Source organism: Podarcis tiliguerta, assembly GCF_965153285.1.
Source record: "Podarcis tiliguerta genome assembly, chromosome: 3".
Lineage (NCBI taxonomy): Eukaryota > Metazoa > Chordata > Lepidosauria > Squamata > Lacertidae > Podarcis > Podarcis tiliguerta.
Genome location: NC_139536.1, coordinates 86,288,756 through 86,307,573, shown reverse-complemented (window position 1 = coordinate 86,307,573; position 18,818 = coordinate 86,288,756). Strand labels below are relative to the sequence as shown.

The 18,818-nt window shown below is 41.0% G+C and overlaps 1 long non-coding RNA gene across 2 annotated transcripts in view; it reads left to right on the top strand.

The window, feature by feature from the left end:
• Positions 1-533: 533 nt before the first annotated feature.
• The window catches only part of LOC310673429, a 90,066-nt gene continuing 71,781 nt past the window's right edge, over positions 534-18,818 (top strand). The window contains exons 1-5 of one of the 2 annotated variants that reach the window (XR_014508998.1): positions 534-608; positions 8,323-8,432; positions 12,790-12,966; positions 16,274-16,382; positions 16,553-16,714. This is a non-coding gene — a long non-coding RNA (uncharacterized lncRNA). Of the gene's footprint in view, positions 609-3,274; positions 3,410-8,322; positions 8,433-12,789; positions 12,967-16,273; positions 16,383-16,552; positions 16,715-18,818 lie in introns of those variants that run through there. The other variant, XR_014508997.1, reaches the window with a different exon arrangement.

Here is an 18,818-nt window from a genome sequence, read left to right as displayed (position 1 = left end):
ACACTGGTAAAGCAGAAGTGAAGTATGCATATGAGCCATCGCCTTGCAGAAACGCAAGTGATTGATATTGTGGGTGTTAACCCTTCTTGTTTCAATTTTTATGCAGGCCAATGACATTTAGCTAACTGAGCTGTCAGTGTACAAAATTGCATGCCACATCTCATCAACAGAGAAGATAAATTACAGTGAGATTTGACACTTTCTATATACAGTTATACACCTGCGTAGGCCAGCCTGTAAACACCTCATTACACCGTAGTGCGTAATGAATAAACTAGTATCTTGGACCTAAGCTACTGGTGGTTCCTCTTTCCAATAAACAATGTGCATTTGCCATATGACTATTTTTTTAATTTTTATTTTACAAATGCAATATATCTGTCTGTCCAGCCATACTTGGTGTTGCTGGGCAATAAGCACTTGCTACTTACCAGCCTGCCTTAGTGAATAATGAATGGTAAAGGATGGAGTTGGGGCCTGATATGTGCTGCTGTGTAATATATAATCCCTGTCTATGTTGCTTTATTCGTTGCAGAATCTTTGGAAACCTAGGAAGCACTAGCTGTTATGTCAAAGCAAAGGAATTACATCAGATTTAACGAGAGAGAGTTTTATTTTGACTCCTGCATTGCATATTTGTTTTTTCCCCCAGAACAGCACAAAATGCTATGAGCAGAACTAAATGGAATATGCTGACACTGCCAAAGAAACAGATAATAGTTAAAGGAACACGTTTCCAAACTACAAGTAAACCACAAACCCTATTTGCTGGCAGTTAAGCACAGAAAACATGTTATCCAAGAAGACTGTATAGAACCAGTCTGTGTTTCTGATGTCTGAGCCAAGGAAGGGGAATCTTATGGGACTTCCAGCTCCCACCAGACCTAGCTAGAATGGCCAATTTTTATAGTATAATCATTATGTTTTAGAGGTCTCAGGCAGATGTCTTGTAATATTCCACATCAATTTGTTGCTTCTTCCTTATTCCGTAGTTTCCAGTGTGATGCACCTCATAGCATCACAGTCACAAAGCTGAAAGCAACCCATGTTTCAGCACTGGCAGTCTGCCCTAATGTAAGGCCATATGCCTATTCAGTCACATCTTTGTGATGACTGATGGACTGATTAATTGCCATATAGAGATCAACCAATGCTATTTTGATAAATGTACATTACGTGCCTACATGTGGTGCTTACAATGACCTCTGCAGTCCTTGTATCAAACCCATATTGGTTAAGTTTTCTTCATATGTTACTTTTTTTGGGGGGGGGGGACAAGATATACTTAGCTTGTTTTTCTGATAACATACTTATCAGAAAATAGACCAAATTTCCACTTCGAACCGCTACTCGACTTGATTTCAGAAGGGCATTTCTAGGGTTGGTTACCTCTGAATGAAAAGTGGATCTGATTTCATTTATCAATTTCATATATCATTCAAGATTGGGTGATTTGCATTTTATGTTTCTAGATATTATTTATTTTGAAGGTTAGCAGTTTTCATTTTAAACTATCTTAGGGAAAGAGAGCACACAACCAAATTTCAAACATACATGGAATAGTGAGTTTTTATGATTTCATATTCTGAAACCTGCACTAATGTAGGAACATAGGAAGCTACCTTATACTGACTCAGGCCCTTGGTCCATCTAACTCACGATTTTCTGCACTGACTGGCAGCATCTCCCCAGGATTTCAGACAGACAGGGGGTCTATCCCAGCCTCTGCAGCTTTCTGCAGGCTGATGGAGAAGGCACAAATGAAGTTTGATCCTCTTCATCCACCCTTGAGAAGGGGAATTAAATGAAGCATATGGCCCCTGGCATGCCCTCGTAAGGACCATAGGATTGCAACCTTTGTCACTTTAAAAATCACATTTGTCTAAGGAAACCGAAGCAATTTCACAAATTGTAGCAGTTCTGATTTTGAACATATGAAATTTCTTTATGTATATTTTTAGCTCGATGCTACCTATTCTGACTTGATGCAGCTACTCCCCATGATCTCAGCAAGGGTCTTCTGTCTGCTTTTATCTAGGGAAAGAACATAGCTTTAATAGAGAACAGATTTCCTGTTCAAAAATACTCTCTCAGTCTCAATAGTTTTATGATTTATGCAGTAAATCATATATAATTGATGATTTGTACTTCTTCCATTAGTATTAGGTGGACACAACATTGATGTATTGCTACAGTTTTCTTAAGATGCATTCAGGGTAAAGAGGTTTGCACTGAACAGCTGTGCTTTGCTATGTAAATTACCCAAGGTTCTCAAAAAGAGAGAAATTGGTTAATTCTCTTCACCTCCTCTAGTCCCATCTCCGCAGAAGTTTTGCAGTACTGTTTTAGGCAGGGCTTGCATCTTTTTGAGGTTACTTATTGTTCTGATTTATATGTGCTTTTTGAACTAGAAGGAACCTCAAGTCAGCTCACATGAAAGAGTAAAATGCAATTACCTTGGCGTTACATCTACCCTCTCTGACAAATAACATGGCCTGGCTTTGGAGTAACATTGTTAGTCCATGGACTCCTCATGTTGAACCAATCTAGAACTTGTTCTACATCACATAAAAGTAACATGCAAAATATATTTAAATGATCCATGGCAGTATGCTATTGAACACCCACTGCTAGGAACCACAGTGGCTTAGGGGTGGTATAGTTTGGTACAATGAAAATGAGCCCTATGCCTGCCTCTTATCCTATGCGCTGCTTCAGTTAGTTGCATCCAAACTGGTGAACTCTGGTTTGCACTTGCACTCTAAACCTAGGTTTGCAAACCAGATTCAATCCAAGTGGTTCAATTCAAGTGGTTTGTTTTGAACTAATCTGCTGTGTCTTAATTTAATTAAAGAGAGTTGGTAAACACAGAAGTTTTTCCTTTTTTATTTGAATGACCTGAATACAGCGGTACCTTGGGTTACAAACACCTCAGGTTACAAACACCTCAGGTTACAGACTCCGCTAACCCAGAAGTAGTACCTTGGGTTAAGAACTTTGCCCCAGGATGAGAACAGAAATCGCGCGCCGACGGCACGGCAGCAGCAGGAGGCCTCATTAGCTAAAGTGGTACCTCAGGTTAAGAACAGTTTCAGGTTAAGAACGGACCTCCGGAACTAATTAAGTTCGTAACCAGAGGTACCGCTGTATTGAATAGTGAATAAATACTCTGTCTTGCATTTATGTTCTCATATAAACGCTTGGTATTTTCAGATTACTTCAAACCAAATGCATAAAAAAAGCTTTAGGCAATTGCTATAATCAAGGACTGACTAGGCAAAGCACTCTATAAGATTCTGAATTGCTTGGGTGATCAGCTTCTAAATAGTTTTGGTGAGCCTTGCTTGCATACCTCCAGGAATCAGCAAAGCAGAAAAATGTACCAAGGGCAACTCCCAGTCATCCAATGGTGAGTTGCAGTTGGCATCATTAACAAGTCCTCCATCTGCTCCAGCACTGTAGGTGACTAATGTCAGGGAGGATCACACGGCACACCCACATGCACACTCTAGATGTTGTTGGACTCGATGTCCTATTAGCCACAGCCAATTGGCCATTAGCCACAACATGACCTATGATCGGGGATGAAGGGACTTGTAGTCCAACAATATCTGGAGGCCACCACATTGGCTCCCCCTGGTATAAATGTTTTATCATGTTGAATGTTCCCCAGTTATTCTGTTGTCTCTTCCTACCTCAGAATACCTGCCTACTATTTTGCATCTATTCAGTGCCTGCATTTATTGCAAGCACACAGAAAAGAATTGTTGTTCAGAGCTCCCGGCTGGCTTTTCTTTATATTCCTAAATGTCTTGGGATTATGCCAACATTGATAGGAAAAGGGCACTTGCTGATGTATCTATTATTTTACAAAGTTGATAGTTAAATCCATGAATGTGAATGTGGGTACTCAGGAGAAAAACAAGAGCTGAAGGACAGAGCTTTGTAGGATTACTAGAAAATGGTAGAAATAAAGAGAAGCTAGATAGTCGGAAAAGAGGATGGTGTCAATTAAAGCCCAAAGAGAAGAGGGAGTCGAGGAGCTTCGAATGACTGACAGCACTGAAGGCCCAGGCTGACGGAGTAGAAAGACAATGTCAAATAGGACCTTAGATTTAGCTCCAGAAAGGTCAAGTAACATTAGCAGAAAGTAGGATAGAAATGTTAAGCAAGTCTTTGTTCAGCTTGAGCTCCATGTTGTTTGACAAGGCCACGAAGAACCCAATTTTCTTTGCATATATAAAATGCTTTCTAGAAATCAAGCTATCATACAAGTCTCTCCATATACGAAATGACTTATTAATAGGGAGGAAAATGCCCGCAATGTAGAAAATCCACAGAAGGAATTGGATTCAGCAGAGGATGCTTGGCATGTGACAAATATGTTCTGCGAGTATGCTGTAGCAGTGGGGGGAAGTAGGCAGAAGAAAATAAGCTGAACTCGTTCATAAATGACAAAACGAGAGAAGATGGCTACACCATGTTTTAACAAGCAGTTCAAAATGACAAGTGCAGTGAAAGCCTAAGCTTGCTTACTCAGAAGTAAGTCTCACTAAGCTCATTGGAGGTTGCTCTCTAGTAAGTGAGCTTAGGATTTCACTGTTAATTTAACAGACAGGAAAAAGAACAGCCAATGAATACTGTATAATTTGTCCAAATGGAATGAATCGTAATCAGCAGGATTTGATGCATCACACCCACAGGTGCTAAAGAATTCAGGAGTCAGTGACTACAGAATGCAGAAACATGGGGCTTATTGAGAGCAAGGACAATAGGGATCAGGGTAATAAGGCCAGGTTAGTGTGACCTGGATATCTGGGGAAACCATTCTTATTTTATGGTTACTGATTTTTATTTTTATTCTCCTTTCCATATCAGAAAAGTTTTGCGATAAGTCGTGATTGCACATTGATTTATTTTTTATTATAAAGTAGAGAAATGTTGACTGGTGGGTATATTTTTGGTGTAAAACCCCCAGATACTCAGATTGCCTCAAAGAAGATGGAGAATAATTGCTCTCTATAGCTTCTACAGCAGCCTACAAGAAGGAAGCCGTAGATTTTCCCTGCTGGAAGGCAGATTTAGATTAGATTATATAAGAAATTCTCAGCAGTGATACAAGTTGACCAATGGGACAAGCTTACCTGGGGAATTTTAAAATCAGCTTTTGATGTTTTTAAGATGAGGCTGAACATCACTGGCTGACATGGTTTAGCTACAGTGGACCCTTCAATGATTCATATGATTGGGCTAAATGACTTTTCAGTATACTTATAGGACTGTGGTTTGGCAATCTGAGAAGAAAAGAAAAAATGTGTGTTGGTTTATTGACTATGCAGATGGACACTTGCACAACTATTATGCAGGAACAATGAAAGCATATCTATGATGGAAAAACAGCTAGGTAATATAAGACATCTGCCCGTGGCTTCATGTGAAAGGAAGACAGTTTTTGGAAAGTCTGGTCTTAGGTTTCACCCTTATAGACAGTGAACTTAGTTTACATGCAAATGATTCACTATGTTGCTGATGACAGAATATGGTGACACACCTCTAATTAATATACTATCTAATTTAGAATATGTTTCCTTAAACTGTTTTATACTGGGAAATATAGAAACAACTACACGCAGGTACTGGGTGGCACTGTGGTCTAAACCACTGAGCCTCTTGGGCTTGCCAATTGGAAGGTTGATGGTTTGAATCCACTGACGGGGTGAGCTCCTGTTGCTCTGTCTCAGCTCCTGCTAACCTTGCAGTTCAAAAGCATACCAGTGCTAGTAGATAAATAGGTACTGCTGTGGTGGGAAGGTAAACAGCATTTCCATGCGCTCTGGCTTCGATCATGGTGTTCCGTTGCACCAGAAGTGGTTTAATCATGCTGGCCACATGACCCAGAAAGCTGTTTGTGGACAAACGGCTGGCCCCCTTGGCCTGAAGCAAGAGGAGCGCCGCACCCCATAGTTGCCTTGGACTGGACATAACCATCCAAGGGTCCTTTACCCATTATCCTTTTTTTTTTTTTGCACTGTAAACAAATAAGCAACCTTAACCAAGCCTTACTTTTTGTGTTTTGCTGGTCAGCGGCAGCTGTTTCTCTGAAAAACATGGTAGGAAGGAGTGGGAAGAAAGAGGGATAGATTGGACAAATAGAGAACCTTATTTTCTTTATTTATTTGCTTTTGCAAGCTTTCATTTCTTGGGTTCTCCTGGGTTTCTCCATTGTTTTGGAGTCAAAATTCCATGGTCTCGAACACATTTGAAATTTCCTCATAGGAATCACTGGAAATTGCTGATTTGCTATGCGGCCGTTCACCTAATAAATGATTTCCTGAGAATGCATTGTGTTTGGATAGCAGGACCTGCATGTTTTTTAAAAAATATATATAATTGAAAAAATGAGTCTTTGAAGCGTCTTTCAGTCATAAGACTTCAAGTGCCAGGTATCCCTCTGCTTTTTTGTTTGGCTGGGTCACATGACAGCTGATGAAAATGGAAATTAATAGTACGTATTTTACAACATTCAACCTGAAGTTATTAGTGGCTAGAGGTAAAGTCTTTCATCTTGATCAAAAGAAGTCAAACTGATATAGACTCCTTGTGCAGAATGCTTTGCTCCGAGAAGCCTTTGGCCTCCATGCAAGGCAGCATTGAGATGGACAGTGGAGGTGGATGGTTACATGACTTCTGCGGATGGAGGTTGAGTTGGACTCCCAAATGGTACCCACACATCGTCACCCAGGCCAGGTGGTGAGTAAACAGGCAGATCAGACAGGTGAAGGGCCCTTCTGGACCTGAGGCCCTCAGTAGTACCCGATCTGACTTACCACTGGTGCCAGACATGCCTATCTTTCACCAACTTTAGATACTCTAGTTTGCCAGGGTGACATTTTGTCAACTGAAAGAAAGATGCCCAGTGCTCTCCTAGATTGCCAAAAGTCCATAGGTCGCCTAAGTGTGGTTATTAGATATAGTAACACCCATAAACAATAGCATTGGAACACTTCTTGCTGAGAGATAAAGTATAACAGACAGCACAGGAAACAGGAACGGGATGGAGTTTGGCCTTACTGAGTGATGCAGTAGTTGTGCATGTTTTCATTATAAAGATAAATCTTGTTAGATTTAACTTGTGACTCAGTTGCCTGACACAGTTATTGACACCTGTGATATTGCTATGTCAACATTTTATATCTCCTGTTTGTATAGGTGAAATTGCTGTGTATAGGTCAGCTGGCCTTCCTTGGTTAGATTCAGAAAACACATTTGAAGGAGAGAATGAAAGCAGCAAGCAGAAGTTATTAAAAGGACAGAGGCCCCCCCCCCCCCAAAGAGATGAATGCTTCTGTGAAATCACACACACACACACACAAACACACAAAAATTCAACAGGCTAGGATTTTCGATTCAAAGCAGGATGATGTTTCTATACACCTCTAAATATCCCAAATGTGGCAAAATATAAGATGGATATAGTTTTCCCAGCCCATTGCCTCCTTGATCTTGACATCCACCTTTCTACCCTGCTTGTTCTTTACATACCTGGAGGAGCTCTGACCATTTGCATCAGGTTGTGGGATGTTAGATGACTGAGATAGGGATGGGGGAATGGACAGGAACATCTGCAGCTGCTTAATTTCCTCTCAGAAGCTGTGTTTTCCCATTTTGAACCTGGCATTGGTGAACCTCCCCAAACAGGGATGGAAATCTGTGGCTCTCCAAGTATTGCTGGAACAACAGCTCCGATCATCCCTCCACTGGCTCCTGTTAATAATGGGTGTTTCTGGTCCGCAACATAATTAAGGGGTTACTCTAGTTTTAAATATAGATTTGCTAAATATAAGGATTTTCTATCACATGGGATCATTTTATTATATGATCAGATAGGTGAAAAAACACAACCATTATCTCTCCCCCGGCCCCGTATATATACAAATTAGAAGTTATATATAGTATATATAGCATGTCAGAAATAAATCTTTTAGGGTGGCAGTCCCAGTGCCCTGGACTGTTCAATGCCTGCTAAACACTGAATTGTTTCAGCAAACGTTCCTAGCCAGCCATATTTTTAAATTTTGCTGATTTTATCTGTACTCTGATTGTTTAATTATGTCTATTTGTTTTTAAAATTTGTTGTGTGTTTTTTGTAGTTTTGAGTAAGTATTTTATAGTGTTTTAGGTAAACTGCTTAGATTAATAAAAAATAAAAAATAAACAGCCTATAAATTGTGTTAAATAAAAAAAAGTGTCACAAGATAAGTAGAGATCTAACAATATGTGCAAGTTTTTTCTTTTTCTTTTCTTTTTCTATTTGGACAAAAGGATCTCATCTCCAAAGTATATAAAATCTTGGTGGAGAAATGCACGAACATATATAGCCAATTAAAAGAAAACTGGGAGAAGGAATTTAAGACGGAGATCAGTGATGAAAAGTGAGTTTGTAAAAATCAACCAAGAGAATTGTTATAAAAATATTATATGAATGATATCATACTAAATTATTGACCTTAATTTCTGAATTCCTACCACAGAGAGGTCTGGAATTACCATTGTAATTAGGGTTGGTGTTATGTACTAAGCTTGGAGCCTAGAACAATAGGCAGGTAGGATCCTAGAATGCAGCAACTGATTGGCTTGCAGGAGAAGACCAATCAGGCTCTAGGAGGAAGTTAATCAGCCTATTAGGCTGGTAGAATCGTAGAATGCAACAACTGATTGGCCTGCTGGAGAAGACCAATCAGGCTCCAGGACGGAGGCTGAATCAGACAATCAGATGGGACTCATTGTGTAAATAATGTATATAAAAGCCTGAGGTTTGGGGGGAAATTCAATCACTGTTTTACAAGCTGCAATAAAGAGCATGAAATCACTGCAGGACTCTGAGTATATTTCAGTTGGCAAAGATGCAGTGTGTCTTGGGTGGTGGGGTGGGGCCAGAAACAGTAAGCTGGTCTTACCCCTTCTTTCCACAGGTAGATAATGAATTCTCCCAGTTCTTCCTGTTTTTAGTTCTAGGCTGTTTTTACAGCATTAAAGAATAAAGAATTATGTTTGTTTAAGTAAAAAAAAAAAAAAAAACCTCTACCACCTCAGAAGTTGTTTTGTAGTGCAACCAGAGGCTGAAGGATGAAAAAAAGTATAGGTTTACTCAATGCATTATTTTATAATTTGCTGAGGCTCGCCTAATAGCATGATTTTTCAAAACTGTATACCTTCTAGGCCTTGTTATATTTGATTCACCCAGTATTAAAACTGCATTTTGCTTTGGTTAGCATTTTGTGGTTGCCACAAAAGCCTCATAGCAATGAAAAGTAGACACTGAAATGAAAATCTGAAATGAAAATCATTAGTCTGCCTGAGATATCTCAAAGGGAACAAACACAGTGATACTTTGGACTGCAATATGTTATTCTCCAAATTATAACATTTGTGCCCAACAGAGGAGCAATAAGTCCCATTTACAGCCAAGGGAGTTAATCAAATAAAAGTTATTGAATGCACAGTAATCGTTAGATAGCTGATGGTAGAAATCTCCCATATATTGTGTAATTAGTATTAAGTGATGGATTCCCCCCTGTTCTATGTAAGCATGCTTGCACAGTTACATAGAGCCCAATAATAGAAAAATATATATGGCATGGAAAAGAACTTTGAAGTGTATCTGTTATCTCCCTGGTAACACAAATATTCTTAGTGGGTTTTTTAGTTTTTATCTAAATAGCTCTTTCATGTTCTTTGCTCTGCTGAAGGTGAGAATAAATAAAAGCTTTTATTTTTGGTGCAAATGCACTGGAATATTGCTGTGGGTGTTCAGGAACAAATCTCCAGCAGAGAAGAATGAGGGAATTCACTTATTTTGAACTCAAGGGAAGCAGAAAAGTTTCTGCTTTTTGCTCTCATACTCTGTGCGCCTTGACACAAAGCTGCTGAGTTTCGATCTTCCTTTTGGCTCATGTCACAGAATGCAACAATGGAGAGAAGAATGAATATTATCACATGTGCTCTGAAAAGGAATGAAACAATATCTAAACACTTATAGTTAATATGGATTTGAAGTAGGAGGTTGTTTAAATGGCGAGAAAGTGAGCCGGGCGGAAGCATAACACGGTTGCTGAAATTCCTTTGGTTTTGCATTGCAATTAATCTGGGCCTGTCAAATTATTTTGCTACATGTTTGGCTACTAATCTGAGGTTACATCTACACCATACTTTAAAAACACATCTAATGCACATTTAAAGGCATATGATTATAGCATTAGCATTTTTTTTTATTTTTATTTTTGCTGCAGCAGTGTGATGAAGCTGCAAAAGAAAGCTAATGCTATTCTAGGCTGAATCAGCAGAAGCATGGTGTCCAGCTCAAAGGAAGTAATAGTCCCATTCTATTCTTCCTTGGGGACGCGGGTGGTGCTGTGGGTTAAAGCCTCAGTGCCTAGGGCTTGCCGATCGAAAGGTCGGCGGTTCGAATCCCCACGGCGGGGTGCGCTCCCGCTGTTCGGTCCCAGCGCCTGCCAACCTAGCAGTTCGAAAGCACTCCCGGGTGCAAGTAGATAAATAGGGACCGCTTACTGGCGGGAAGGTAAACGGCGTTTCCGTGTGCGGCTCTGGCTTGCCAGAGCAGCGATGTCACGCTGGCCACGTGACCCGGAAGTGTCTTCGGACAGCGCTGGCCCTTGGCCTCTTTGAGTGAGATGGGCGCACAACCCTAGAGTCTGTCAAGACTGGCCCGTACGGGCAGGGGTACCTTTACCTTTACCTTTTATTCTTCCTTGGCCAGACCACACCTGGACTACTGTGTCCAGTTCTGGGTGCCACGGTTTAAGAAGGATATTTACAAGCTGGAACATGTGTAGAGGATAGTGACCAGGATGATTAAGGGTCTGGGAACCAAGCCTTCTGAGGAACAGTTGAGGGAGTTGGGCATATTTAGCTGGGATAAGAGGAAACTGAGAGAAGATACAATAGCCATCTTCCAATATCTAAAGGGCTGTCACATAGAAGATGGAGCAAGCTTGTTTTCTTCTGCACTGAAAGGTGCAGGAGACCTGAACCAATGGATTCAAGTTACAAGAAAGAAGATTCCTATTAAACATTTGGAAGAACTTTCTGACAGTAAAAGCAGTTCGACAGTGGAATAGACTCTTTTAGAAGGTGGTGGACTTTCCTTCAATGAAGGTTTTTAAGCAGAAGTTGGATGGCCACCTGTCATGAATGCTTTATTGGAGATTCCTGCATTGCTGGGGGCTGGATCACATGACCCTCGGGGTTCCTTCCAACTCTACAATTCTATGATTCTATGACTTCCCCCATAGAATCCTGGGAACTGCCATTAACCCCTCATGGAACTAGAATTCCCAATACCCTTAACAAACCACAGTTACCAGGATTTTTTGTAGAAAGGCATGCACTTTTGAATGTGTGTTAAATGTGCTTTAAATGTATGTGTGGATGTGACCTGAGAAGAGGACTAGGCCATAAATCCAATGGTAATCATGGACAAACTTGAACTGTGGCCTAGCAAGGCCTGTCTATGAACTAATCCTACAGAAGAGGGGATGCTCTTTCTACTTTTGTGGGATATTTATGGCCCAGAACTCATAAAACAAGAAGGCTGCTAGGGAACTGACAGTCAGCTCCACATAAGACTTTCCTGCAGCACACAATGGGGGAAAAAATACATTGTAAAAACATTTGAAGTATATACCTCTCTCCCCTCCAATGCCAGAATGGAAAACTTGTTCAACTAGACTTTATCTATGTCAGTGAAAAATTAACAGGTGAAAAAACCCTACTGGTTCAATGCATGCCCTTGATGAAATCAGACAGAGACTTCTGTGAATGGAACTTTAAATAATATCTCAGTGGTCTTTGGTCATTTTCATATGTTGCACTTTTTATCTCCTGCGGCAGCAGTCTTGTTGACCCCTTCGAATGTCAATCACTGTAGGGCGCCAGCCTCATCATTCAATGACATTTTAACACCAGTTGTTTAAGACATTGGGAAAAGCCTTCATTTTTATATTCCTCTTTCCTCCTTCATAAGACATATGAATGTACTGCAATTCCTACTTAGGCTGATCATTTGGTAACATTTGATTTTGCTAAACCGTCTAAAATTATATTTGGACAACTTCAGACCTGTCAATACCCTAGAAGAATTTTGAAACCATGTATATGGCTAGGAGGATGGAATGGGAAAATAGTTTAAACCTAAGGGGTGGGGAACAGTGAGAACCTTGGAAGTTGGTGCCATTGACTTTTGACAGATATAATGGCCCAATACAGGGAGCCATACTTAAACACTGGAACTAGTGGCAGACATACCTGGATGTAGAACAAAACTTTAGATATTATCTCTATAATTCAAGAATGTGTATTTTTATTTCTTATGTGGGATTGATAAAACCCTGCATCTGGATGAGTTTCATTCATGGCATAGTTAGGAATTCATTACTCAAAAGCCTAAGGGCAAGTGTTACTATCATACAGTAATTTATTGATTTATAGATAATTTCCCCCCTATCAGAGGTACTAACCATTATTACTTTTATTAATAGTAGATCATCTACACTTGGCCACTGATGAAGGCTAAAAGCTGAAACAAGTCTGGCCAAGGAGCACCCATTTTCAATTGGCATGTGCCTTATAAATAGAGTGTAGGAATGCTTTAATATGTGTTTGTAGTTTGGATTTTATTGAATATTAAATATCTATTGCTATGTTTGTAACTTCCTACTGAGCATTTTACCCTTTTTGTTTATTCTGTGATTGTTGTTGTTTTTTGCTAAGGAAAGCATAGCTTATTTCCTTGTGGCTATATGATACAGAGGAGAAATGACCGCTGCGAAGGAGTGCAGAGAGAATAAATGCCACGGTGTATCTGCAGCCAGCATAACTGGATGCCTTCATCTGCCCCAGCTGCAACAAAACATGTTTCTCCCATATCAGTCTCTACAGTCAGAGCAGGTACTATAACTCTCCAACAGATCAAATTTACCCCAAAAGGCACACTGCTCCATCATCTCCCGAGACAGACGGATGCCAACAACAGTACAATACAATACAGTACAATTTGCTGCATCTTGTGGATTCTACAGCAGCCTGACATTCTTAAAGTTGGCAGTTTTTATATGACCAGTACAATACTTCTGCTCTGATCTCCTCGTGCTCAGTATCCAGAGCAGAGCGGGAAGGACCAAGGTTCTCACAAAAGGGAAATATGTGAAATTTTGAAAGGCATTTTGTTTTTGCTGAGAGTGAATTACCTGGCAGCTTACCTGAAATGCAGGCTTCATTTAAGTTGATTAGAGTTTTGGGTTGACTAAAGTAATGTGATGGGATACATCTAGTACAGACCACAGAACGTAACCTTTCAGATGTCTCTATATTAGCCTTTAAAACAATAACAACATAAGGCTCTTCCTTTCCCCTGCTCGTTCTCACTTTATCAACTGGCAGATGGGTGATTTTTACTTGTTAAGGTGAATTGACTTCTTACAAAGGCTTTTCCACTGCACTGCCATAAATCAGTTGGAAAAGATGGCTGTGAGAACAGTAAATCAGCACCCTGGGCCTTGTCATTTTACCATCCAGCCTGCATGCTGGGAGCCAACATTTGTTCCCAGCAACCGCTCAAGTGAAAAGGTGTTTTAAAAATACTATATATATATATATATATATAATTTGCACTTCTTTGAAACTTTGGAAAGGTGTTGGCATTGGGCTGTATTTTGCTTGAATAAAAGGGAGCTGCAGCAGCCTGCAGAGACATATTTATTTGAAACTAAGGGCGAAATCAGATGGGAGGTCTCAACCTTGAACATACTGATGTGCAGGAAACACTCCATGAGGAAGGTATGTAAGCCTGTGTAGAACTGGAGGTTTACTATTGCAGCATAGCTTTAGTCATGCACAGATTTAACTCGCCCAATGTTGTGAGAATGCTCTACCGCAGGGATGGGGAATCTCACATCTGGTGGGGAGATGTGGCCCTCCAGACCCCTCTATCTGAACCTCAGATTTGTCCCCAGGCCACATCCGTTCTCCACAAGCCACACCTCCACAGGCCCTGCTCCTCGTCCTCCTGGAGTGTTTTTGCCAGTCTGGAATGAATGTGCCCTGGAACTCTGATAATTCTTCCTGCTTCTGTGGGTGGAGGAATAGACTGGGGCATGTGTAGAAACTACCCTACTGTAACATTTATGTCCTTTGCTCTGCTCACTTCTCTTCCTGCCCGCCCCTGGCACATGGCACAAGGATTACATTTCTTGCATGTTGTTAAGTTGTGGGTGAACATATCAGACAACACAGCGATTCTTCAAACAGCTCTTGTTTTTATTCACAGGCCAGAACAGAACTGAACTGAAGGGTTCAGCCAGCCTGCTTATATAGAGCTCCACTAGAATGCAACAGTAGCCATTTTCTGTAACTATCCAATCACTGAACATCACTTTCAATCCCTTATTTGCATATGTGGACCTGAGTGAAAACTATCTACAGTATCCCCCTGCTGGCCCAGGATGAGAACTTCAGTACATAACACATGTCACAGTTCCTGACATGAATCTAATTGCCTCTAATCCCACATGCATATTTCCAGTGCAGAGATGGACTGTAGCGCAGCGCCAGAGCATATGCTTTTCATGAAAAAATGGGTTCCACGTTCAGCCCCAGGCATCTCAAGATAATGGATAAGAAAAATTTCCTGTCTGAAACCCTGTAGTCAGTGTCAACAATATTTTAGGTATGGAAAAGGTTTAGGCAGCTTCCCAAGTTTTTATATGGATATACAGTGGTGAGAGAAAACGAGTTCTGCATTTGTTCAAAGATTCACTTTCCAATATAATAATTATATATGTTTCCCACACATATATTCTATATCACATATTCCATGGTTGAAGCTTGGCATTCAAAATAGGTTTGATCAGTTGAAGCCCAGCTGAAATTGTGGCTTGATAGCAAAACTGGGCATCAGAGGTTCTGAAAGAGACCAGATGTCTGATAACTTCAACTTGGGTTTTCAACTTGCACTTAGAGAATTGCACTATATATTCGAATCTTTTTGAGGCTCAGAAGACGTCTTCTTCCAAATATGTATTTATTTATCTGTCAAAATGCATATCCTAACTTTATACAAAAGATTAATGGCAGTTTACAACCCAGAAAGATAAGACAATGCACATTGATGCAAACATATTAGAATTCCTGCTTAAAGGCAGAAGCAGCATGAAATTAACTTTTTAAGAAATTTCTGCAAAGTCTCACTGAAACAAAACATTATTAATCGCCAATCTGAAAGCAAGCAGCAGTTAGGCCAAGAGGTCCTTCCTGATGAGACTATTCTAAATATTGAGGCTTAAAGCAGAATAGGCCCTGTTTCAGGCATCTGCTTGTCAGGGTTCAGCCATGCCCAGATATGGAACCAGGGGATTCTTTGGAGAAGATCTCCACTGTGCCAGCAGCTCTGAATAGCCAGTTTAGTGTAGTGTTTAGAGTGACCAGGGTTTGGATCCTCACTCAGCCATGAGACTTATGGCTAACCTTGGGCTAGTCACTGTCTCTTAACCTAACATAGCCCACAGGGTTGTTTTGATGATAATATATGGAGAAGGAGGAGGAGGATAACTATGGATGCCACCTTGAGCTCCTTAAAGGAAAGGTGTCCTCATAATCACAATCTCTCCTGCAGAATCAGAGGTCTCCTTACATATTACCTGGATTCCTGTCTGACACGTTCCCCTGTCTCTCCCATCACCTCCAGGACCACAGGAACAGAAGGGATGGTGAGCCACACAGAAGCTTCAGGGCCACCAGTGACATGCCCAGTTGCTGCATGTGCAGCTATTCGGAACATGGGAGAGGCACATGTAAGCACCTGCCTTTATCAAGGCCCTGCAGAGAACCAGGAAGGAAACCTCCAGCTTCCATTATAAACTCTCAGTCTGAGCTGCTTTGTTGCAAAGTATCGATTCTCCATTGCAAAGCTTTCTTATATTAGGGAAATGGACACTAATTCCAGGTTGGGGGACTGAAACGGACTCAAAGAGAAATAACCTTCATTTCCCTGGTAAATATCAACCCAGCTGATGAACGGCCAACCTGCTTCTGCTTCTTCCCCAAAGTGGTTTGCTACCCAAGAGATTTGTATAGCTAAGGAATGCACTCAGGATCTCCTCTTCGCCAGTCCTGGTTGGTAGGTTTGAAACTATGTTTTAGTTTACTTTATTTATTTTCTCTCAGTCAACTAACTTTTGCTCCATCTCTTTCCATTTAGAAAATGTTGTTGGTTTCCACAATCTCTCCGGATGTCAGCCAGATATGCCTTATGCGTTGTAACCCTACCCATGTCTACTGCTGTTGAGTTCAATGGCGCCTGCTCCCAGGTGATTGATGTCTTGACAATGACATCTCTGTGAAACCGAGGGAACTTTGCTTGCAGTGACTGTAAGATCAAACCTTGACAGCGGTAAGAATGCTGAGATAAAAGGTCACTGAAGTCTTTGAAAGGTTTCAGAAAAGAAGTCGCTTAAAGTGTGACCTTCCTTTATTCCAGATCTTTGATATCCTATCAAATAATTATCATGCAGAATTCCTCAGAAGGATAATTTACTCAGATGGCTTTGGTTCCACAAAGGAGAATTATGAACCGTAATATAAAAAAAAAAAAAGAAAGACGACTCATGCCAGAAACAGCCCCTTTTTTGGCCAATGCTAAGTAAGTATTATCTCACTATTTAGCCAAGTCAATTGCTTTTGTTGTTAAAAAGGTCCCCCTCTTGGATCTGAGCTGCTGGATAGGCTTTTGTGGTGGGTGGGTTGCAATTTTAGCTAATGAGCCAGGCAGTGCAGTCTCAGTGCTTTGTAATGGCTTTAGTCGCATTTGACTTCATGCACGAATAGTCAGAAACCAGCCAAAAGGAAGGTCAGGCAACATGCTGATAAGGAAATAATCCTAAATCTCCATTTGGGGTGATTTCATTGCAAAAATGCTCACTCTTGTGACAAGGTCACATTAGAATTTGAATCATCGCCTTTCCTTTTGGCTTTGTTCAACACTACTTTGAACAGCTTCTTCCTGTTGCCGGTTCCTTTCAGCTGTTCATGTCAAGTGCCGCTGAAAACCTGTGTTGACTTCCTGATGTTGTCCCCCCCCCCCTTTGGAGTAACTCCTGCTTTGATTACTAAACAAAACTTTGCACAGCTGATTGGCATGTGGGGCCTTCAGGTGTTATAACTGGACAACAGACCTGTCTGGTTCCCAGGTACATGAACTGCCTGTAGCACAGGATATGTGATATGAGTGTGGACAGAATTTATTTACTTATTGCTTTAGAAAGTGATTTAGTGTTACAGACAAGGAGATGCTTGATTCCAAACACTTTGGATTAGACTTCACATCTAAAGTGGGGCCTTGGTTCACTTTTCTGAAGCTTTGTATGGCCCCTCCTTGACTGTAATGTGGATCAATGAGTATCTAATTCCATCCACACCCACGCACCCACCCCAATCCACAGCACGAGTTTCACATTCCTGCTGCATTCTTGATGGAGTAGACAACATTTTATTTATAAAAATTTGGAAGTGTGCACTAAAGTAGTACTTGGACCAATATACAGAATAGTTCTATATTACACTATTATTCATTGAGACACAGACCAACAAAATATTCAACACTGAACTTAAATGCAAGTAGGGGCAGGGTTTGGTGGTGCCACTGCTGCATCTGCAGCCCTGCTGCTTGTGGCCACTGTGGTGAAAGGCGTGGGACAGGGCAGGTGCATCATTCAGACCTGGATCGGGCCCAATGCCATTATGTGACAGCTTGGAATTCAGAAGATGCCAGGCCAACTCAGCAAAACAACCTCCCTGCCGTGCAAACACCCTGTTTGGGGACCTTCTGCTGCCTGCTGCCAACAGGTAGTCCATCACAGACATACGTGCTCATTTGTACATTTGGCAGCCAGTGAGGGGCTGGCTCAGTCAGGAGAACTGAGTGGAAGGATACAAATACCCTTCCAAAATGTCCATGATGCTTTGGAGCAGCTTGCTTTGTTTTGGACCACTTTGGACAAATCCCACTTCATTTTGGAGCAAGTCTGAGTACTTCCAAAGTGGCCCACTTTGGTTCAGTATCTAGCTATTTTCTGAAGTGGATGCATACTAGGTAAGCTCTTTTGATTGCCTCATTGTGTGGCAAGATTTAATTGCTGGTCAGTAATGACCATATTGTAGTAGTGACATTTACAAAAAAAAAAAAAAAAAGGGAACAGCTCATCATACTTGGCCGAATGTGGCCACATGTCTTGATCTCGGACACACAAAGCCTCTGTATTTGTTTTTCAAATTCTTATTTATGGAAGTGTCCAAGTATAACAGTCAACTTGTGAAGGGACCATCAGTGGTCTGAGAGAACTGTAGGGGCCGCTCCTCACCCATCTTCCCTGAAACTTCTCTGAGGAAAGGTGGAAGAGAACAAACCCAGGCCAGGGATCAGAGCCATCAATTCCGGAGTTAGCCTGAATATTTTGTACCATTTGCTTGTGTGGAGATTTTAAACCGTAAACCACCTTGGTGGCTGGACCTGATGTTGGAGTATCACCTTTTTTGTATTTTGCCCTGTTCACAACATAGCCTGTAGGCACTCGCACCCTGTAGTTCCCTATCTTCTTCAACCCTGAAAGGATACTATGTGAGATAATTGGTCATATTTTATGGGTTTGGTGAACCACTCTAGCCCACCTGCCTGTATTCTTTAAAAATTCCAGAGGGTCATTTCTGCCCCCAAGTTATTTGTAATGCTTTGTTGAAATCAAAGGCTT